This window comes from Camelus dromedarius, chromosome 9 (genome assembly GCF_036321535.1).
Source record: "Camelus dromedarius isolate mCamDro1 chromosome 9, mCamDro1.pat, whole genome shotgun sequence".
Lineage (NCBI taxonomy): Eukaryota > Metazoa > Chordata > Mammalia > Artiodactyla > Camelidae > Camelus > Camelus dromedarius.
In genome coordinates, this window is record NC_087444.1 from 79,007,059 (window position 1) to 79,030,191 (window position 23,133).

A 23,133-nucleotide genomic window follows, 5' to 3' on the forward strand; every position below is an offset into this window, starting at 1 on the left:
GTTTGTAGATAGATTTGTATCATTTTTTTTAGATTCCACATATAAGTGATACCATACAGCATTTTTCTCTTTCTGGCTTACTTTACTTAGAATGACAATCTCCAGGTCCATCCATGTTGCTGCAAATGGCATTATTTTATTCTTTTTTATGGCCAAGTAGTATTCCATTGTATATATAGACCACATAGAAGAAGAATACTTGATCACTATGGTTGAGTTCAAAGACTCGCTGTGGTTCCTTAGCTCGGAGCTCATGCATTGCCTCCCTAGCAGGAAGTGACTGAATTTCTTGGAAACAACTCAACCTTGACCTCTGTTCTGAAGACGCGAGTTTCCAAATCACAAAAATATTTAACACCAGCCATTTCTTGTCCAGACTCTACCTTTCATGTTTTTCTTTCTTAGCTTTTCTCTTAGTTTTCTGGGCTGAAAACCCAGCCTCCCTCTTTTTCTGACGGACTGGGTGCCTTCCTGGGTCCTGGCCCCGAACAGGGGCTCGCTTGCGTGCACACACTGCAGATTTTTATACATAATAGCCATCTGGCTCCGGATATGCTTGGTTAAACCAAATTACACAAGGCATGGAAATCGTGGCTGGGTCAATGAGAAGAATTTCACTTCTATTCCTTTGTGTACACACACACAGATAAATGTATGCACATATATTCAAAGAAACCATTTGCATTTTCCTAAAGTCAGCCTGTGAGAGTCAAAACATCATGCAAATGAATCTTAGCGGCAGGGGAGCCTGTCCCCAAACCGAGTGCATCCCCCACCTCCTCAAGCTCTGCTTTGGTAGAATTTCTGGAGTGCCAACTGCTTGCATATTATGGCAGGAAACTGAGTCTTTGCTTACAGAGCAAAGGGAATCCACTGAGAGAATTTAAGCAGGGGAGAGATGTGTACTTTCTTTTGGAAACTGTTATGTCTTGCGGCAGGGAAGGGACAGGAAATATTTATATTTACATATATGTGTGTGTGTCCAATGATTGGTCAAAGAAAATGAATTTATTTAGGACTCTGGATTTCAATGAACAAATTTTCTTCCATAATCAGACAGTCCAGTGGAAAAGATCAGTTATATTTTGCGGCATTTTCCAGTCTCTTTTCTACGCACATCTCTGCATAACATTTTACAGAAAATTGGCGTGGTTCTTTATTTGCAGTCTAACATCGTTTTTTTTTTTTTTTTTTAAACGCATGGGCATTTTCTCAGGTCGTGAAATCTACCTTAATAGCTTACCTCAAAACGACACAGCATCAACTCTGTCCTGGAGATGCCTGTGTCTAAATCATAAATATGTCTTATTTAAAACTTTTTATTATAAGAAGTCTGAATCGTACAGGAGCAAGAAGAGTAGAGTGAACACCTACCTATGTGCTCGACACTGCGCTTCAACACCTGCGGACCCGCAGCCGTGTACATTTTAGCCATAAGTACATGTGGCTGTTTCAGAGTTTGTCATTTTAAGTCTAAGCATTCCAGCGTCTCACTCCTAAAAACTTCAGCTGCATCTCCAGAGAAAAAGAGCAGCCTCCTGTGTGACCCCCCCCCATGCCTTTTCCCACCTAAGAAATAAAGCAGAATCCTATGTGAATGAGTGAAATGAACACAACCTTCTCTCTCATGTAAGAGAGAACGTGTCTGCATGCTGGTTTCTTTACTCAGAGTTCTTTATTTTGAGATGATCATAGATTCACAGCCGGTTAGGAGCCCGTGTGCGCTTCCCCAGATTCCCCAGCGGTGACACCTTGCAAAGCTGTAGAGCATTGTCACAACCAGGATGCTGACACGGACACAACCCACCCTCTGATTCACATTTCCCCACTTTCACGTGTTCTCGTGTGTACTTAGCTGTGTGCAGTTCCGTCACACACGTAGGCTCCTGTATCTGCCACCTCATGGGAGATCTGGCTCACAGTTAATTTTTCTGCCTCTGGACGTCCAATTGCTCCTGCACTGTGTGTTGCAAAAGCTACTCTTCCTTCCACTGGGTCGCTTTTGCATGTTTGTCAAAAATCAGTTGGGGCCATTGCGGAGGGTGTAGCTCAGGTGGTAGAGCATGTGCCTAGCATGCACGAGGTCCTGGGTTCAATCCCCAGTACTGCCATTAAAAAACATTTTTAATAAATAAATAAATAAACCAAATTACCCCCCCCCAAAAAAACCAAACAAAAAAAAAATTAAATCTTTGGTGGAGAGGGTATAGCTCAGTGATAGAGTGAGTGCTTAGCATGCGCGAGGTCCTGGGTTCAATCCCCAGTACCTCCATCTAAATAATTAATTAATTAATTAATTAATTAATTAATTAAAAATAAATAAATGTAATTACCTCTCCCTCCCCACAAAATGTAAAAAAAATCAGTTGGGATCCAGACAATGGAATATTATTCAGCACTAAGAAGAAATGAGCTATCAAGCCATGAAAAGACATGGAGGAATCTTGAGACAAGCCAATCTGAAATGGTTACATACTGTAAGGTTCCCACTATTTGATGTTCTGTAAAAGGGGGCAGTAAATAGATCGGTGGTTGCCAGGAGTTGGGGGATGGAGGGAGGATTTTGGGGGGCAGTGGAATTGCTTTGCATGACACTATAATGATGGATAAAGATGTATTTGTCCAAATCTATACAATGCATAATACTATTAGTGAACCCTAATGCAGACTGTGGACTTTAGCTGACAATGACTTGTCACTGTAGGTTCATTGGTTGCAACAAATGGTGAGGGATGTCAGTAATGAAGGAGTCTGTTGTGTATGTGGGGGCAGGGGGTGTGGGAAATCTTCATACCTTCTGCTTAATTCTTTTGTAAACCTAAAACTGTCGTTAAGAGTTAAGTGTACAAAAACAATCCAGTGGGCATACTTGTGTGGGGTGGTTTTTTAATCCAGTTTTCCCCTCACGCATGTTTTCTGGAGAGTATGTACTTCTGTCCTGGGTCTGACACACAGCATTCAATGCCCTATTTTCTTTCAGATTCTCTCATCTGTTACTCTAACGTTGTGGTTCTGAAAGCGTGTTCCTTAGCTGCATGGATACCACCTGGGAACTTGTTAGGAATGCAGGTTCTCCTGGCTTTACTCAAGACCTACTGACTCAGAAGTTCTAGTATGGTGGGGGGGGGGGCATCACTTTGAGAGTGAACAAGCCCCTCTAGGGCTTCTGGTGCCCCTCGGGTTTGAGAGCTCTGGTCTAGATGATAGCCTTTCTCTGCCAGGCTCCTCATGTGCGCCCACAGAGCTCAGGAAATAGCGTTCAGTCACTCTTTCTCAGTTCTCCCAACGATGCTACTTGCCCAAAATCATTCTAGGTGCAGAGGGAGAAAGCCCACGTATTACATTCAATGATAGAAAAGAAGAGAAGAAATGAAAAGAGAGTTGCATAGAAAAAAGAGATCAGATTTGTGGTTACCAAGGTGGGGGGTGGGGACGGGGAGTAGGATGGAGGTAGTCAGAAGGTACAAATTTCCTGTTTTAAGGTAAGTAAGTACTCAAGATGTAGCATACAACATAATAAATATGATTAACACTGCTGTACGTGATATAGGAAAGTTAAGAAAAGTCAACCCTAAGAGTTCTCATCACAAGGAAAAATAATTTTTTCTTTCTTTTATTTTGTGTCCACACGAGATGATGGATGTTCACTAAACCTACTGTGATAATTGCGTCACAGTGTTTGTGAGCCGAACCAGAAGGCTGTATGCCTTAAACATGCACAGTGCTGTGTGTCAGTTGTAGCTCGGTAAAACTGGAAGGCAAAAAAATTTTTTTAAGGAAAATTAAGGAAAGTCACCTAGGACATAGATAGAGACATGTTCTAGAACGAAGACTCATTTTGTTGTCCACAAAGAGATGGATTTTGAAATCCGTGGTGTTGGAAGTCCAAATACACATCTGGTACGGAATGTGGATGGAATTCGAGAGACAGGTCTGGATTGGGGACAGACACGTGGGGTCTTCAGGATAAGCAGAGCCAGGGAGAGGATGGCATGGCTCCTTGAAGGTAAGGATAGAGGAGGGAAAGGCCAAGGACTTTGCTCAAAGGTTGGAAGAACTCAGTGTGAAGGTCTTTCCTACCCAACGGGAAGGTGCGAAACAACCAGGGGAATATTATTGTCCCAGAGTCCTTCCCCAGCAGAGCACAGCAGGGCTTCTCCAACCCGGTGGTGCCCACCCATCCTCAGGGAAGCCTTGTCAAGACGTAGATTCTGACTCAGTGGTCGTGTTAGTCTGCTCAGGCTGCCGGAACAAAACCCCACAGACTGAGGGCTGGTGCACCAGGCTTATTTTCTCAGCTCTGGAGGCTGGATGTCCAAGACCACGGTGCCAGCAGGGTTGGTTTCTGGTGAGGACGCTCTCCTTGGCTTGCAGGTGGTGACTTCTCACCGTGTCCTCACGTGACCTTTCCTCTGTGTGTCTGGCGGGGCAGCAGAGAGAGATCGCTGGTCTCTCTTCCTATGAGGCCATCATTCTTTTGGGTTAGGGTCCCACCCTTATAACCGTACTTACACTTAATTACCTCCTACAAGCCCCGTCATCAAACACAGTCACACAGGGGAGTTAGGGCTTCAGCGTATGAATTTTGGAGGACACACCTCCGTCCATAACGGAAGGTCTGGGGAAGGGGTAGAAAGCCTGCGTGCCTACAGAACCCCCAGGGATTGCCCGTGCCGCGGGTCTGTGGACCACAGCTGAGCAGAAAGATCCACAAGGCGGGCTAGTCCGCGGCAGGACCACTCTCACGGCGTTAGATGCGGACCCTTGGCGCCTCCGCTGCGAACCCCGCCCCGCTCTGGCTGCCTGGGAGGCTCCAGGTGGTTCTGAGGCACCTTTAAGCCACGTAGCTCTCCACCCATCATTCCTTTCCCACCTTCGCCTCAGGGGCAGCAAAGTCCCCGAGTCACGGCGTTTTCAGGCAATGAGAGAATGAGGACGCAGAGACGTGGTTTCGGATGAAACCGATTCTGAAAAAGGGAGCTTGGCGGGCACCCCTGCTGGGAGTACCGTGGGTTCCAGCCCTCCCTGAAGCCCCCAGCTTTCCCCGCTGGAGCACTTCACGTCGGGGGCTCATGCTCTGCTCTCTCGCTCTCCCTGCTGCTGCGGGTGAGAGCGGCAGGCACCCGCGGTTGTCATGGAAACCTCCGCTCCAGGCTGGGGGGGGGGTCTGAGGAAAGCGCTTCTGAGACTGGAATTTTCCAAGCCCTGCAAAAACAAATACCTGCAGGTTCAAAAAACACCCCGGCACAGAGTCGTGGCATCATCTACGCTGTTCCGAGGAATAGATAAGTCTATCCCACCCCGCCCCACCCCCCACCGTAAGTCTATCCCGCCCCGCCCCGCCCCCCACCGTAAGTCTATCCCGCCCCGCCCCGCCCCCCACCGTAAGTCCATCCCGCCCCCACCCCCCACCATGTCTATCCCGCCCCCACCCGCCACCATAAGTCTATCCCGCCCCGCCCCACCCACCGTAAGTCCATCCCGCCCCCACCCCCCACCATGTCTATCCCGCCCCCACCCGCCACCATAAGTCTATCCAGCCCCCCACCCCCCACCATGTCTATCCCGCCCCCACCCGCCACCATAAGTCTATCCCGCCCCCCACCCCCCCACCATAAGTCTATCTATATACATAATAGGAAGTTCTTATTCCAGGGCAGTTAACATCAGTTAAGCGTCTGATTCTAGGAAACCGCTCATTTAGTTCTCCTGGTTATTTCAACTCAGTTAGTGGATAACAAAGAAACGTGAAGGAGAAAGGAAAGATGGTACTTTCAGATGGTGGTAGAGCAATGAAAGAAATTAAGCCGAGCCAGGACGTGGACAGTGACCACCTGTGGGGTGTCATACCAGTGGTGCTGTGGGCGTGAGGCCAGTGGCCGCATCCTGCAGTCTGCTGCCATTGATCTGTGTCCTGTTCTTGAGATCCATCCATGTTGGTGCAGGTAACATTTCTGCAGTGTAGTGACGGCCGTGAGACTACCTCATCATTCATCTGTTCATTCTCCTCTTGGTGGGTGTTTGGGCTCCTCCCCGTCCTGATTTTTAAATTAAAAAAAATTTTTAAACAAAATTTTTAATGGAGGTACTGGGGATTAAACCTAGGATCCTGTGCATGCTAAGCAAGTGCTCTACCACCGAGCTATACCCTCCCCCCAGCAATGTTAAATTTTTTCTCTGTGGTATCACAGTCACTCTGAGTATCTCGCACAGTGCCTGATGCATCTTGTTGCTTGATAAATATTCACTGAATGAATGAAGTTTGCAAGGAATATTCTCGTATTGTTGCCTTGCCCAACTGGTGGAGAATTTCTCCAGGTCAGGTAGGTAAGGGTGGAGCCTTGGGGAAAATTCTGTTTTCAGATGTGCCGAATTTCTCTCTAAAGTGGAATTTTCTTTGTTTTCTCTTGGCAGCTTCATAAGCAAGGACCAGCTTTGTTTTGTGTTCTTCAAAGTATCCCCAGTGCTTCACATAACACAGAGTCTGCTGCATAGTAGGACTTCAGTTTATGTGTCTCAAATATGGGTGAGTGAATGAATGGATTATTTTTCTTAAAATGGTATTGAGGTGTCTAGACATACATTTAGCCTACTTCTTCACTGAACATGTTATCATGATATGAAATGTTCCTCAAGAAACAAGATTGCTTCTTGGAGGAAAAGAGTTTATTTCATTCAGTGACCAGTGTTGCACTGTGATGGCAGGTTAATACCTTTGTGCATACATATATACCCTTGTTGCCAACCTCCTGCTGTTGCAAAGATGTGATAACTGCTCTGTAGGTTTCTGAATATTTGTGACTGTTTGTGGGCATTAGATTCCCAGGAGAAGACTCACTAGGTCAAAGCACACACGCTTTTTAAACCTTGGTACTTGTCACCAAATCCATATTCAGCCACCGGCATTTGAGAACATGGATTTCCCTGCAATCACCCTAACTATGTTAGTTTCTTTCACTTCAAACCATCACTTCCCCAAACCCTTTTGATTGGCGGGCCTGTCTCCATATTAGAAGTGCAATGGCGTAGCTTTGGTTCTTGTTGTTTGTGGCACCTGCCAATATTCTCTTGTAACTAGTCGGTTCACATTCTTTGCCCATTTCTCTGTCCTGGTGTCATGCTTTTCCTCTGGCGCGACTCTTCATATATTAGTGAGATGGAGGCCTTGGCAATCATCCCTGCTTGTCCTGCGGTGGTCATTCCAGCCTTGTACATGGTGGACATTGCCCCTCATAAGCACGTTTTTGATTCTTGTGGAGTCAAATGTGTAGGTTTGTTATTATTTAATGCTCATTGACTTTTTCTGTCATGTTTAGTAAATCCTTCTTCATCCCATAGCTTCAAGAATATTCTCTTCAGTTTTCTTGCCGTGATGGTGAAACGGAACCCATGGGTCCACTCTCCTGCCCCAACCACTGCTTACCCCTATTCAGGCAAAACACTCAGGCTGACCTGTCCAGAAAGTAGCCACGGGTCGCTTGTGGCTGTTAAGCATTTTAAACATGGTTTGACTGAACTGAGATGTGCCACACATTAGGCTTCAAGGACTTGGTATAAAAAAAAGGGCGTGAAATACCTCACGTACAATTTTTACATCGATTGTGTGTTGAAACAATTTTTTTTAATAGATAATAGAAAATAAAGATGGTGACTAGTAATGGCTAATAGAAAACTGAAAGTCACAAGGTGGCTCGAATCGTAATCCCACGGCACTGCTCTAGGGCCCCTCAAGACAGCCTCTGTTGCCGCAGGAAGGATTTGGGCCCAACCTAAATAAACAGAAAAGAGGTCTAGATGGCAAGCACCTTTCTGACTGAACACTCTTAGTCCACGGGAAGTAGTTTGAATGTCAACCTCTGGCCCAGTTGCCAGATAAAACCTCAGTTCAACAACCCACCATGGAATTTTTCCCTGATTAATGAGCTAAAGGCTGGACTGGAATCCAAGCAATATATATGTTGCCATCCAACTCAGGAAGGGACTGGCTTTCTCGGAAACAGCACAACCAAGCCAGTGTTCTGAAGCCCTCTATTTCCAAACCATAAAAATATTAAATACTAGTCATCTGTTTTGCAGACTTTGTCCCCGGTTTCCATCCTCCATTGGTTTCCTCCCCACCATCTGACTCCCTGGAGGTGAATATCCTGCCTTCTCTTTTTCTGGGTTCCCGTCACGAGGGTCTGTGAGGGGTCCTGGTGTGCAAGAGTGGTTGTGTGTGGATATCTCACCTTGCGGTGCGTAGTGGATGCCACCCTACCCCCGGCTGCATAAAACTCCATGCATCCAGAGCAACACTAAACAAATAAGAATACACTTAAATTTTTTAATAACAGCTTTATTGAGATATCACTCACATACTATTACAATTCACGCATTCAAAGTATGTAATTCGAATGGTTTTGAGAATGTCCGCAGAGTCGTGCAGCCACCACCATGATCAATTTTGGAACACTTTTATCACTCCAAAAAGAAATCCTGGGGTCCTCAGTGGTCACGCTCCATTTCCTCCCAACTCCCCGCCGCTCAAGGCAGCAGAGAATCTACTTTCTGTTTCTACCGTTTTCCCACTCTGAATCATACAGCACGTGGCTTTGGGGGTATAGCTTCTTTCTCTTAGCGTAATGCCGTTGGGTGCATCCGTGTTGTAACATGTGTCAGCACTTAATTCCTCTTTACGGCCCAATATGCACAGCCCACTGTGTGGACAGACCACGTTTTGTTCATCTGCTCATAAGGTGATGGACATCTCAGTTTTTTCCCCTTTTGGTTATTATAAGTAATGCTACTATGAGTGTTTATCTGCAAGTTTTTGTCAGGAGTTACGTTTTCATTTCTTTTACGTATATGCCTAGGAGTAGAATTGCTGGGTCTTATGGTGAGTCTATATTTAAATTTTTGAGGACCTGCCGCTGTTGTTCAAAGCAGCTACGCCATTTTACATCCCCCCCCGCCCCCAGCGTATCTGAGGGTTCCAGTTTCTCTATATTCTCGCCAACACTTGTTTAAATCTTTAAAAAAGAAAAATTTAATTTCAATACAATTTTAAAGGTGACTTTCCATTTACAGTAATTACAAAATGTTGGCTGTATCCCCCATATTATGCACAACATCCTTGAGCCTGTCTGATACCCACCCCTGTACTGCCCCTCCACCCTCTGCCCACGGGTAGCCACCAGTTGGTTCTCTGTATCTGTGAGTCTGCTTCTCTTCTGTTATGGTCACTAACTGGTTGTATTTTTTGGATTCCACATATAAGTGACAGCATAGTATTTATATTTGCCTGACTCGTTTCACTTAGCATAGCGCCCGCCAAGTCCATGCATGTTTCTGCAGTGGCAGCATCTGTCTTTTTGATTATAGCCGTCCCCATAGGTGCGAAGAGGGCTCTCCTTGCTTTTGTGATTTGAATTTCCTTGATGGCTAATGATACTGAGCATCTTTTCATGTGCTTCTTGGCCATTTGTTTATCTTCTTTGCGGAAATGCCCATTGAGAACCTTTGCTCATTGGTCACCCTACATGCATCCATTTTTGGAACAACTGGTCTACCTATGACAGGTTAAATTTTGAATGTATGTGGGTACAGTAGAATCAGGGAGACAGCCTTGATGGAACCTGTTGATGGATGAGTTTTGTTGTACAAGATGAGGTCAGTTTCGAATTTGTTGAGGCTGAAGTGCCGAAACCAATCCAGCTCAGAAAGGCTCCCAGGTTCAGGATGCAATGTAGAAAGATCACGCTGGCCTCAGGGACGGAGGGACGAGGAGGGAAGGAAAGAAGTGGGCAGATACCAGGGGAGCTGGACGTGGCCACTAGCGTGGCTGGAAATAAAGGATTTAGTTAATCCCTCTAATGCACTCTTATTAATTTAATTATAAATGGTACACACAGAGAAATGCTCTGTGCAGATTAAAACTTAGAAAAGTTCCCAAGTATAGATAAAATAAAAATGGAAGTTCCGATATTTTATTTCTGTATATGGCCACGTTTCAGACCACTGATCTAAGCACCACACTATGGAGCAAGGCCAGAGTAACGGCAGAGTTTAAGGAGAGGATGGGGAGTATTGGGGAATTATTTAGGGGTGAGTGGAATGGCTGAAAGTGTGTTTTGGAGAGTGATGTGATCCGATGTGCTGATGGACTTGGCTTCTCGTTTTTCGTGGGATCCACTGTGAACATACTGAGATGGGAACATCAAACTTCCTCTGACTTAGAATATATCTGCAGCTCCAGGAGGAGGTCTGGGCTGTACCGTAGAACCTTGCTGTTTATCTCTTTTATATATGGTACAGTATCTGCAAATCCCAAACTCCCAATTCAGCCCTCTCACCCCTTTCCCCGCCCTGGTAATTTTAAGTATATTTTCTATGTCTGTGAGCCTGTTTCTGTTTTGTAAATAAGTTCATTTGTAGCTATCTTTTAGATTCCACATATAAGTGACATCATACGGTGTTTTTCTTTCCCTTTCTGGCTTAGTTCCCTTATATGACGCTCTCCAGGTCCATCCGTGTTGCTGCACATGGCATTATTTCATTCTTTTTTATGACTGTGTAGTGGTCTGACTGAGAGCAGTAGTCAGCTGTGACCGGCCCGTTCGCGCTCCAGTCGTTGCGTGAAAAGCAAGGCTGCAGAAAGTCAGACTTTCCACGCTCTGAGGTCAGCGGTATGTGGGTTCGGGATCTCAGCCCTAGCTAACAGTTGCTGTTTACGTTTTTCTCCACTCCACGTGTAAATTTTCAGCTGCTGTGGAGTCCCGTTTGTCCACATTTTTGTTTCTGGGTTTTGGTTTTAGCATTATAGTTTGTGTTGCCTCCCCCACCCCAAGATTATAGAGCTACTCACCCATGTGGTCCCAGCACTGCCCTCCCCACCCCACTCCCATGGACTCCAGCCCTGCAGGGAGGCTCCAGACTCCCAGGACTCTGGGAGGAATCTGGGCCAAACCAAAATAGAAAAGTGGGTCAGAAGGGAAAGACATTGCTGACTCGATGCCCACGGCTCCTGAGAAGAAGCAGTTAGAATGTCAACCGCCAGATAAAACTCCAGTTCAAGGACACACCATGGAATTTCCTCCTTGATTCACAAGCTACATGCCCAGCTGAACCCCAAGCAATGGAGAGGCTGCCATCCAAACTCAGGAATGGAACGGTTTTCTCAGAAACACCTCAGGCCTGGCCAACACTTTGGAGACCTCTATTTCCAAAACGTAAAAATACTTCATTCTGGTTTTCACTTCACGGATTATATCCCCTGATCCTGCCACTAGTCACTTGGGGTCAGCTTTTTCCAGGGACTGGGGAGTGGAAATCCTTCTTCTTCATTATTTTCTAGCTCCACTGATGTTCAGCTATGACTCCAGCCTAATCTTGAAGACACTCATAGAACTGAATTTCTGTCATTAGTTCAATTTGAAACCGGATGCATGAGAACTTACTTTTATTACCTCACCTCCCTATGTATGTCTAAATCGAGCTCACACTCACATACTTCTCATCCAGGGTGCGTCTGCCTTTCTGCATAACTGTTGTGCGTTCTGTTATATTGTCACTGTTGCGCCCATTTTGCGTAATAGTTAATAACTTTGTAGGAACACGACCTCACAGCAAAGGACTCCTTACTTCCATTGTGGGCTGAATGGCTCCCCTGCAAAGGCATATGCTTATGCCCTAACCCTCAGTCCTCCGGCATGTCACCTTACTGGAGATAAGGTCTCTACAGAAGGGATCAGGTTAAAATGAGGACATTAGGTTATTACTCCTGACCGACAGGACTGGCGTCCTTATTAGAAGAGGAGATTTGGGCACAGACACAGGCAGAGGGAAGGGCACGTGAAGACTCAGGGAGAAGACATCTGTCTACAAAGCAAAGCGAGGAGCTTGCAGCAGGCCTTCCCTCGTGACCCTCGGAGGAAGCCGACCCTGCTGACGCTTTGGTTCGGGTGCCTGCCCTCCAGGGCCGGGAGACAGTCCCTTTCTGCCATGGAGGCTGCCGGGTGCGTGAGGACCTACGGCGGTCCTCACAGATTAATGCGCTTCCCCAAACGGAGGGCCCCCCCCCACCGCCTCCTGTGCAGAAATGCGGGGGCTTAGGTTGCTTGCAGATCACGGTAAAGAGTAAAATCTTCATCTAAAGAGCGAGGTGAATCCGTTGATGTGTTTTAACCCAAGAAGAGGACGCGGGCGTCTTTTCTTTTAAGAAAGTCCACATTGGCTCCAAGGATTGCCGGATGGAGGAGACCAGTGAAGAGAAGGCTGAGGGAGCATACAGCTCAGTGGTAGAGCACATGCTTAGCATGTACGAGGTCCTGGGTTCAGCCCCCAGTACTGCCACTTAGAACATAAATTAAATAAACCCAGTTACGTCCCCCAACCAAAAAAAAAAAGAGAGAGAGAGAAGACTGATAGCTGGATCACAGATGAGAGGGGTGGAGGCCTGGACACGGGGGCGGGTAGAGGGGAAGATGGGAGACAGAGCTGATCCGGGTGATGGGTGGAGGTGGATTTGACAGGCCCTAGTGACTGGTGGGGTGGGGGCGGTGGGGAGCCAGGAGCCAGGAGCTGTTATGGTTTGTTTTGTGTGTCTGCTTGGCCAGCCTCCCATCCCCAGGTATTCAGTCAGACTCCAGCCCAGGGGTGGCTTTGGAGGTACTTTTGTAGCTGTGGGTAGCGTCTACAATCAGTTGACTTTATATAAGAACAGGGTGGGTGGGCCTCACCTGATCAGTTGAAAGGCCTGAGGAGCAAACACCGAGGTTTCCTTGAGGAAGAAGAAATTCTGTCTCAGGACTGCAGCATCAGCTCCTGCCTGCGTTTCCAGCCTGCTGGCCAGCCCTGCAAACCCCAAGCTTGCCAGACCCACAACCATGGGAGCCATTTCCTTGAGATGAGTCCCTTAGAAAAAAACTCCAAAACATACTTGTCTACCTACTTATGTCTCTCTCTCTCTGTCAGTGTAGATACAGAGAGAGAGATACGGCTCTGAATCTGTATCTATAGAGACACGCACATCTCTCGTGTATATCTGTATATGTATATATATTCAGATAGGTAGATAGACAGACCGATAGACAGACCGACGTAGCATCAGACCGACGTAGCATCAGTTGGTATACAGAATTAATATGTTTGTTACTGTAACAAAGTACCACAAGCAGGGGACCTTAAACAACAGAAACATACTTTTTCGCGATGCTGGAGACTCGAAGTGTGAGGTGAAGGAGTGGGCAGGGCGGATCCCCCGAGACCCCTCTCCGTGGCTCGCAGGTGCTGGCCTCCCGCTCTGTCCTCGCCTGGCCGTCCCTCTGTGTGTGTGTCCCAATCTGCTCTCTGTGCAAGGACGCCCGTCAGACTGGATTAGGGCCCAACCATACGACTTCATTTAACCTCTAATCACCTCTTTTAAGGCCCCGTCTCCAAACACAGCCAGACTGTGTGAGGCCCTGGGTGTCAGGACATCGCTGTGTGGATTCGGGGGTTGGGGGGGCACACAGCTGAGCCCATGACACCACCGGTTCCATTTCTCTGGTAGGACTCTGACTGATACCGGAACAGGGAACAGGGCTGTCAGCCTCCCTCCCTGAGAAAGGGAAGGACTGAAAATGTGAAGGGCTCAGCTTAGCCGGGCAGAGACCTCTTAGGAAGAGGAAAGGGCTTGGTCTGTCTCTGTGGAAGGGAAATGTTTTTCTAACATTTCACTCGTCCAGAAAGAAAAAAAGAACGCCCAGCCTCCATTCGGATGTGTCTCTGTGTGCCTCATCAATTCCCTAGAAAGAACTTCTGGAAGTCCAGTGACTGGGTCAGAGCGGGTGGAAGTGCTCGTGATTTGCTTGTGTTCCTGAATTTTATCCCCAGTCTGGTGACTCGGCTGCCCTCCCTGTTTATTAGATGCTGTGCTTCTGTTTAGTTGTGCTCACTGCAGAGACAGGCCTGTCCATTGTCACTGGACACTGAGGCTATCTGTAGCTTTGCAGTTTATCACGCGATTTTTTTTCACCAATGAGGATAGTTCCCATGATGTGAAATATTTCTTCAGAATTCTGATGGCACTTTCAAAAGCAAAGGGACTTGTTATTTTTCTCTAGATCACGCCCGTGCCAAGTTCTCATTTTCTATGCCATTCCCGTACGTTGCTGTCTCGTGCCCAGTTACTTCATCTCACCAGCATGCTGTGACCATCCCCCTTTCTGCCCACATCTTTGTGCACTGGGGCTGCATTAATGAAGAATCCATCCATCGCGTTGGATCAATGGGAAGACCAGAGCAGACGTGCCATGACCTCGGTGCGTGCAGCATTGACGAACTGTCTGTCAGGTTGAGTGGTGGAGGGGGAGGAGCTGGGGGACTGGGCGGTGCTACATGGTTCACCCCAGGTGAGGGGAGGGGGAGGCTGTGACAGCCATCCGGGAATCTGGTAATGGAAGCCTGGGCCAGCATGGTGGCAGGGACGTGGTCAGGAGAGAAGAGGGGGGCCAACATTTAAAGTGGGAATAGAAAATAGAAATCAGAGTCATGAGAGACCTTTTTCCCTGGGGTGAAGCTGTTGGAATGTCCCAGGGACCAGATGAAACCTCACACAGCAAACTTGGAATGGTCCCCGATCTGAGATTAATTCCTGGCTGCAGTGCGACATATATATACTTCTATTTCCATATAAACACATATCTCTTGTACATATATATTTATATAAAAACATATATCTTATATCTAAAATATATATAAATACGTATGAGGCATGTATTTTTTTCTCATCTATATAAGGAAGAAGAGAATTTCTTTCCAAAAGAAGCACATTGTAGCTGCCACTCTGGAGATATCGTTTCTAAAGCATACATATTTTTTTCTTTTATAATCACTTCTCTTGTAACTGTTCCAAAGTTTTAATCTTAGAGAAGAGGAAAGAGTGCTACAAGGAAGACCATGGTGTCCACCGTGTGCTCGAGAGTTGCTGCACTCGTCAGCTTCATCTGCCTGTTTGTCTCTCGTTTGGGGGGACAGACAAATGCCCTCAAGTAAATTTCAGGCTTCAAGGCCCTTTCCCCCTCATGCCCCTCAGCATGCCCCTTCAAATCATAGGATCCATCTCACGTATGAGGACCACGCCATTAGGTCTGCTGAACAAAGTTAGCAGCACCCCCTGCACGAACGCAGGGTCTACATCAGCCAGCTCCTTGGGAGGCAACGGGTTTGAACCCCGTTTTCACCAAATTCTTCATTTGCAGGAAGGGCTGATAATCCCATATGCACCCTTCCAAACATTTATCCTGAAGAGCTGTCACATACCTGGTGCACATAAATCCTTGGCCACCTGGAGTCTACAGTACACCCCAAACACGCTCAGGCAACACGAAGCATGACTGTTCATTTGTGTCCTTTAAACATTGTACGTGTGGGGGAGGGTGGTAGAGCCCGTGCTTAGCATGCAGGAGGTCCTGGGTTCAGTCCCCAGTGCCTCCTCTAAAAATAAACCTCATTACCTCCCCCTGCAAAAAACCAGAACGAAACACTGTACCTGTGAGCACACAGGCAGCTCCTCAGCCCCACCCTCACGTGTGTTTGTGAGAGTTGCAGCGCCTGGAGGTTTAGGTTTAGAACTCTTCGCAAAGAGCCTGCCGGAGAAGTGCTGCTAAGCTGCTCCGAGCAAGCCCTTGTCCCACTGGCCCCCTCCTCCAGGAAAATACTGAGGCTGCTGCTTGGAATGGGGTGAGGGTGGGGGTTCATCCTAAAAGCAGCAGGGACTCATGGAGGTGCAGGGCCATTTTTAACTTGGGGAAGGACACAAGACCACAAGGAGATTATTGCAGGAGATGAGAAAGAGATGGGGAGCAAGGAGAAACGGAGTGTTTTGGACGCAGGCACAGTGAGATTTAGGGCTGATAAGATCTCCACATCTGGGGAGGACGCCTCAAGGCCTCAAGCTCAGAACAAGAGACCGGAGACTAGATGGATGTGTTCGCGGCGGGGTGACCCTGCCTGTATGACAGGGACCACGAGTACCTGTAGATAAAGGGGCAGAGGCCTGTCAGGAGGAGAAAAAGACACACGTGGCCCAAGCACGTCCCTCCCACAGCCCTGTCCAGCCTTGCTCTTCCCTCCGCCCGCGTCGCACCCCCGGCATCTCCCGCGTCCTCACGGTTCTCCCCGCCCCCACCCTCCTCACCCTTGTCCGTGCTTAGGCTGAACTTTACAAAGTGCAGACCCAGCCGAGGGTGTTCCTGGGCCGGACTGCCCCGCGGGGACCGTGACCCCGTGTCTTTTAAAATATAGACTTTATTTTTATTCAGGTATGGCCCGGCCAACACATCAGGAGATGACTGCCGTCGAAATGACAGTGTGTTACTCACAGTTCCCAGGAGAAGGGGGCACGTTCTGCCACCGGGGGCCACCCGGGGTCGGGGGCCACCAGGGTCGGGCAGGAGGCAGAGGAGTGAGGGAAACCACGGGTGAGGCAGGGTGAGCAGGCTTAGCATGGGCTGTTTGGAGTCATTTCAGCAGGCTCCGGAGTGGAGGGGCTGCCCCTGGCGGTCGGGTGCCTGCCCTGGGAGGACGGGGGCAGGCGGACAGTGGCTGGAGTGTGTGGGCCTGCCGGGAGGGGTTGGGTGTGGGCTCTGGACGGGTGGGCTTGTATATCAAAAGCGCCCTCCCAGGCCAGCTGTTTGCTCTCTCTAGGAATTGGCTACCCCTGGGAGAGGCAGTCTCCTCAGGGTCAGCAAGACCCCAAGGTGTCCCAGCATCGGAGCACAGAGAAGAGCGAACACCGCTCGGCCAATAAAGAGGAATGAGCTAGTGCTGCTGGCGGCAACACGGATGGGCCTGGAGGTGATCGCACTGGGTGAAGTCGGTCAGAGACAGACAAGTACCGTATGATGTTGCTTTTATGTGGAATCTAAAAAAAAGACACAAGTGAACTTACCTACAAACCAGAAACAGATGCACAGACATAGAAAACAAATTAGTGGTTACCAACAGGGAAAAGAGGTGGGGTAGAAATTAGGAGTTTGGGGTTAACAGATGCAAACTACTATATACAGAATAGGTGAGCAATAGGACCTACTGTATACCACAGGACACTACATTCAGTGGCTGTGATAACCTATAATGAAAAAGAATATATACGTGTATAACTGAATCACTGCGCCGTATGCCAGAAACTAAGACAACATTGTAAATCAGCTATGTTTCAATTTAAAAAAAGAATATAGAAAAAAGAGGCATTGTTAATACACCCAGGAGAGGGGCGAGGCAGCCCCAAGTGCCCCTGTCCTCCGCGTGGGTGGTGAGAACGGGGGGTCTGGGACGCGCAGGGTGAAGGCGCGAGGTAGGTGCTGCCTGGTGAGGCTTGGTCCCACCAGCCTCCTCTCCCCTTCTCAGTTCTGCCCCCCAAAGCAGAGCTTCTCAAACTTCAAATGCATCCAGATCACCTGGGGAGCTGACTGAGCAAGTCTGGACGGGTGCGCATTATTCCGCGTTGCTCACGAGTTCCTGGGTGCTAAGGGTGCCCAAACTCCCTGGCTGGCCAGGGCTCTCAGTCTTAGCAGAGTCCCAGGGAACCTGCCAGTGCCAGGCAAATCGGGATGGTTGGCCACCTCACTGGAGATGGATGGCCCTGGTACCTGGGCCCTTGTTTGAGCAGCAGAGTCTTGGCTGAACCTGCCCTTCCCAGGACACTTGCTCAGATTCAGAGGGGAGGTGACATTCTCCACTCTGCTGTCAGCCCAGTTCTCTCTGGGATGACCTTTCTTCCTGGTGGGCATCGCACCTTCTCCTTCCAGAGTGTGGACACACTTGGGTTTTGTCCTTCTGGACAGTTCCTGCCCATCCAGGCATATTTCAGCATGCTCTGTCTCAAGATCAGGACTCGCCGTCTGTAGACATGTGAACTCACTTGTTTCCCAGCTGCCCCAGGGCAGGGTCTTTGACTGCTCCCTGTCCACACCCCGCACGACAGCTAACCATTAGCCACCTAAACACCCTTTTCTATTCACATGGAGCCCCAGACTCTTCTGTAGTCACCAGAGCCAGGAACAGTCCGCTCACCACAAGGCAAACATGGTAAATATGTATTTTTTTAATGGAGGTACCGGAGATTGAACCCGGGACCTTGTGCGCGCTAAGCATGGGCTCCACCACTGAGCCATACACTCTTCGTAATGAACGTTTTAATAAGCACGTGACGTGAAACATCTCCCTAAGGAATATGGCAGCCGCCGACACACATAAAAGGAGGGCTGAGTGAGTGTGTCTCATACCACAAGGAAAACAGAAACAACTGAACAAAGAAGCTGCCAAAAAAAGGTGCAACCCAGTCAAAAGTTATGTGATGAATATACATCAGGCCGCAAACAGGTCCAGAAGACAAAAATGAAGCCCAAAAGAGGTGGAGAAGAAGCTGCAAAGAGAAAAATTCAAATTATAAAGAAGTAGGAAAAAATATTCCACTTAGAGTCTGACAAACTTGATATAAAAATCAGAGTACATCACTTTCCACCATTCATATGGAAAAGGATGGAAAAAAATAGTGTGTGGGGTGGGTAAGGACACAGGATGGGGAAACGGACACATTCACAGGCTGGCGTGAACGGGAGGGCTGGTGCCACACTTCTGATCCACATCTTAGCGGTCAGTTTGAATGTCCTTTGATTGAGCAATTCCCCATCGGGGAGTCTTCATCAAAACCAGAAAAGAACACATCTGTAGGGTCTGTTCCAGCAGAACCAACGCAGGGAAGGTCCCTCCCCACAAAGAATTTCAGTTAAGTGGGAGAACAGAAAGGAAAAAAAAGTGCAGGAAGATAGAACCGCGCTTTGTCAGTATCTAGAGAAGACGGAAACGCCCCGTGGTTCTCATGTGGGGCTGATTCTTGCCTCTTTCACCCAAGAGTATATTTGGCAGTGCTTAGGGACAGTTCTGATTGTCACAACTTGGTGGGGAGGGGTGCTATGGCACCTGGTGAACTGAGACCAGGGATGCCACCAAGCAGCCCGCAATGCTCAGGACAGTCCTCTGCCCCCAAAAGGAGCAACTGGCCCAAAACATCAACCATGTTGGGGCTGAAGAAACCACTCGATAGCCCAGCCATTCTGCTTCTGTATAAACACGCTGGGGAGGGGGACTCTGTCCCTATTCCCACAAGGACTCGGCACAAGAATGCCCATTACAGTATCTATCCAATGCCATCAATGGACTATGCTAGGGGTGGGCGCTATTCGTATTCTTTGTAGTGAAAAAAAGTCTACTGATGGTAGAATGGAAAAATAAATTGTGGTACATCCCTATGGAGAAATACAAGGTAGCAGATGAGAGAATGAGTCAGGCGTATCCACAGACAGAGATCTCAATGAATGAAAGTTGCGCCGAGACAGCCACACCCGCAGCCGCCAGCCACACCTCCCGTCACCTTTGTAGGTTCCTGTGGCTGTACCAGAGCCCTCTTTCTCTGTGAGTTCACGGCTTGGAGTCAGCGTTTTGAGTCCCCGGAACAATCCGAGGAACAAGGGCCACAGAGTGAATGCAGTTTGGGCTGCAGTCACACGTGGGCACAGATATCTACCCTACAGTGAGGAGAAAACCTTCCCAAGACAGCTGTGGTCTGAGGTGGGGGCATGAGGGGCACAACCATCCGTTCACTCAACATTTATTATGCACCTGAGGTGTGCTCGCCTGGCGTTTTGAACACCCCGACCATCATCACCACCAACACACACACACACACACACACACACACACACACACACACACACACACACACACACACACACACACACACACACACACACACACACACACACACACACACACACTGATTGCTGATCCTGGAAAACTCCAGCCTCAGTTGCACGAGGTTGGTTGTATGGTCCGCAGCCCCCTCCCCTTGCTCCAGCTGCAGTTTCCATGGCAACAGCCTGAGCCTGCCTCCCTCTGTAGAACAGGTAATTGTTCTCGAAGGGAAGGGGCAGCGTGGGGGATGGGAAGGTCTCACCCCGCAGTCCTGCTGCAGTAGGACTCACGTAGAGCTCTGGTGCCCCTTAAACGCCTCTGAATGGGAGCTTTGCGAAAGATCATCAGTTTGCCTGTGAGGGCCTCCCAGGCCCAGCGTGAAATCACACATCTTTTTTTTTTTTTTAATGATGTAAATTAAAGTTGATTTACAATGTTGTGTTAGTTTCTGGTGTACAGCATACTGATTCAGTTATACGTACATATATATATATATATATACATATATATATATATTCTTTTGTTAAAACAATTTTTTTTTTGCTTTTTTTAAGGAAGGTAATTAGGTTTACTCATTTATTTTTTTACTTATTCTTTTTTTTTTTAGTGGAAGTACTGGGGATTGAACCCAGGACCTTGCGCATGCTAAGCACGCACTCTACCACTGAGCTACACTGTCCCCCCTATATATATATTCTTTTTCAGAGATTTTTCATTATAGGTTACTATAAGGTATTGAATATAGTCCCCTGTGCTGCACTGTAGGGCCTTGTTGTTTATCTATTTTATATATAGTAGTTAGTATCTGCAAATCGCAAACTCCTAATTTATCCCTCCCCTCCCTTCCCCTTTGGTAACCATGTGTTTGTTTTCTATGTCCACACATGTCTTTTGAGCATCAGTGACATCAGCATTATCGTTTTTTCTACTTGTTCATTTATGTATTCATTTATTCAACAAATATGGATTGACTGTTCCAGGAGCCGGTGGCAGGAGAAAAATCAAACACCAGAAAAGGCATGCTCTTTGGTCTGAGAGCGGAGCTGCCGGCGACATTTGTTCCTTCAAACAAGATTTTTTTTAGATTCATTTAGCAGAAGTTCATGGAAGGACCACTGCACGCCAGGGGTCACGCGAGGCATAGGGACACATCATAAAGAAAGAAAGAACGTCACAATCCCTGCCCAGCATGCCTGGCACATAGTATGATCTTCAAACATCTTTAGAATGTGAATAAATGAACAAATGAATGGATTCTGTTCAACTCAAAACTGAGATTCTTCTTAACACGTTTTTAAATTTTACATTCTTTTCTTTGAAGTATAGTCAGTTTACAATGTTGTGTCAATTTCTGGTGGACAGCATCATGTTTCAGTCATACATATACATACATATATTCCTTTCCATATTCTTTTTCATTATAGGTTACTACAAGATATTAAATATAGTTCCCTGTGCTATATGGTAGAAACTTTTTGTTTGTGTATTTTGTATATAGCAGTTAGTATCAGCAAATCTTGAACTCCCAAATTACCCCTCCCCACCCCCTTTACCCCCTGGTAACCATAAGTTTGTTTTCTATGTCTGTGAGCCTGCTTCTGTTTTGTAAATAAGTTAATTTGTGTCATTTTTTAAGATTCCACATTTAAGTGACATCATATGGTATTTTTCTTTCTCTTTGTGGCTTACTTCACTTAGAATGACAATCTCCAGGTCCATCCATGTTGCTGAAAATGGCATTATTTTATTCTTTTTTATGGCTGAATAGTTTTCCATTGGGTGAATATACCACATCTTCCTCATCCAGTTATCTATTGATGAAAACTGAGATTCTTTTTTTTTTTTAAATTATTGAAGTTTATTTGGTTTACAATATTGTGTTAGTTTCTGGTGTACAGCATAGTGATTCAGTTATATATATATATATATATATATTCATTATAAGTTATTACAAGATATTGAATATAGTTCCCTGTGATATAACATAAGACCTTGTTGTTTATCCATTTTATATATAGTAATTTGTATCTGCTAATTCCAAACTCCTAATTTATCCCTTGCCTTTCCCCTTTGGGGACCACAAGTTTATTTTCCATGTCTGTGAAAACTGGGATTCTGATGCCTTTATCCATTTAACCTGATAGCATAGCTTTAAGTTTCCTCTCTTGGATGGACAGGCAGTTGGTTGGGTGTTGAATAGCCTAGCGTTTGTCTGAGGAGGAGGAGGGAGGGCAACATTAGGGCAGGGAGAAAGAGCTGAGGACCTTCCATTTTCTGCTCACCACCAGAAAGCTTGAGTGAGTATTTTTATAATTTGAGTGGAAAAGGGCCCACTAAATACAACTCTAGAACTTACAACGCAGGAAAAAAAAAAAAAAAAGATAAATTAATCTGACTCCATAAGAGCTGAAAAAGTAGATGCAGAAAAAATTTTAAAATAATATAAACCAAAGTAAGTAGGTAAAACTACTTACAACCCAATGAGAATCAAAGAAATTATATCTTTCGTATTTTAATTGTGTTTACTAGAAATGCATTAAAAATATGGGAGAAAATGAACTTCAGAATACATAGATGGACAGAAAAGCTTTAAAGGAGAAAATTGAAATGTTTAAAAAAAATACAAAATGATGTTCCCACTTCTTTGCACTCATATACATAGAGAGAGACTTGAAAACCAAACTGGCAAGTCATTTTTCTCAGTTGTCAGGTGGACGAAGATTAAAATATAGACAAGCAGAGTTGGCGATTTTGTGGAAAATGGATGCTTTCCCAGGCTAGTGGGAAGAATGCAATTTGTTATAACCCTTCTGGCAAGTTCTTTTGGCAAAAGGCATCAAAGTTTAATATGTGCATGCCCTTTGACCCAGCAAATCCACCCGGGGGAATCTGCCCCCTCCCCCCACCGCAGACATTCAGAAAGATACAGACACCCACACAATGGTCAGGGCAGTCTTGCTGGGGGAGCGACCAATGGGAAAGTTCTAGAATGTGTGTCCTGGGATGTGAGAAATGCCATCGCGGCAGGACCTTACAGCCCAAAGACATACATTCGTTGCGTGATGAAGAAACTGTGTTTTGAAGGATATTTAATGTTATGATTCCATGTTCAATAAGCAAGAGCTGGATTAAACACCTGTACACGCACCATTATCCATATTTGAGCCAATATAGCCCACCTACTCGTCCACTTACTCAGCGCCTGCAAATGTCTCTTGAATACCCGCTGTGCGCCCACACTCCATCAGAGGATGATGGAAGGCTGAGAATGTGTCTGTTGTCAGAAAGCGTCTATTTCCGTGAGCGAAAAAGACAGGATGCAAGTCCAAGGCCATCTTGGAGAGCAGTCTGACAACACTAAGAACAGCAGCTGGTGATGTGCGTTCCCCGCCCACTCAGGAAACCCACGCTGAGAGCTGT

General features: G+C 46.8%; 1 long non-coding RNA gene across 2 annotated transcripts in view; it reads left to right on the forward strand.

Moving 5' to 3' along the window:
• LOC116154680 (uncharacterized) overlaps positions 1-23,133 on the forward strand; it is a 167,342-nt gene that overhangs the window by 70,504 nt on the left and 73,705 nt on the right. For both annotated transcript variants that reach the window (XR_004138616.2, XR_010382400.1), the window contains exon 2: positions 6,415-6,526. This is a non-coding gene — a long non-coding RNA (uncharacterized LOC116154680). The remainder of the gene's footprint in view (positions 1-6,414; positions 6,527-23,133) is intronic.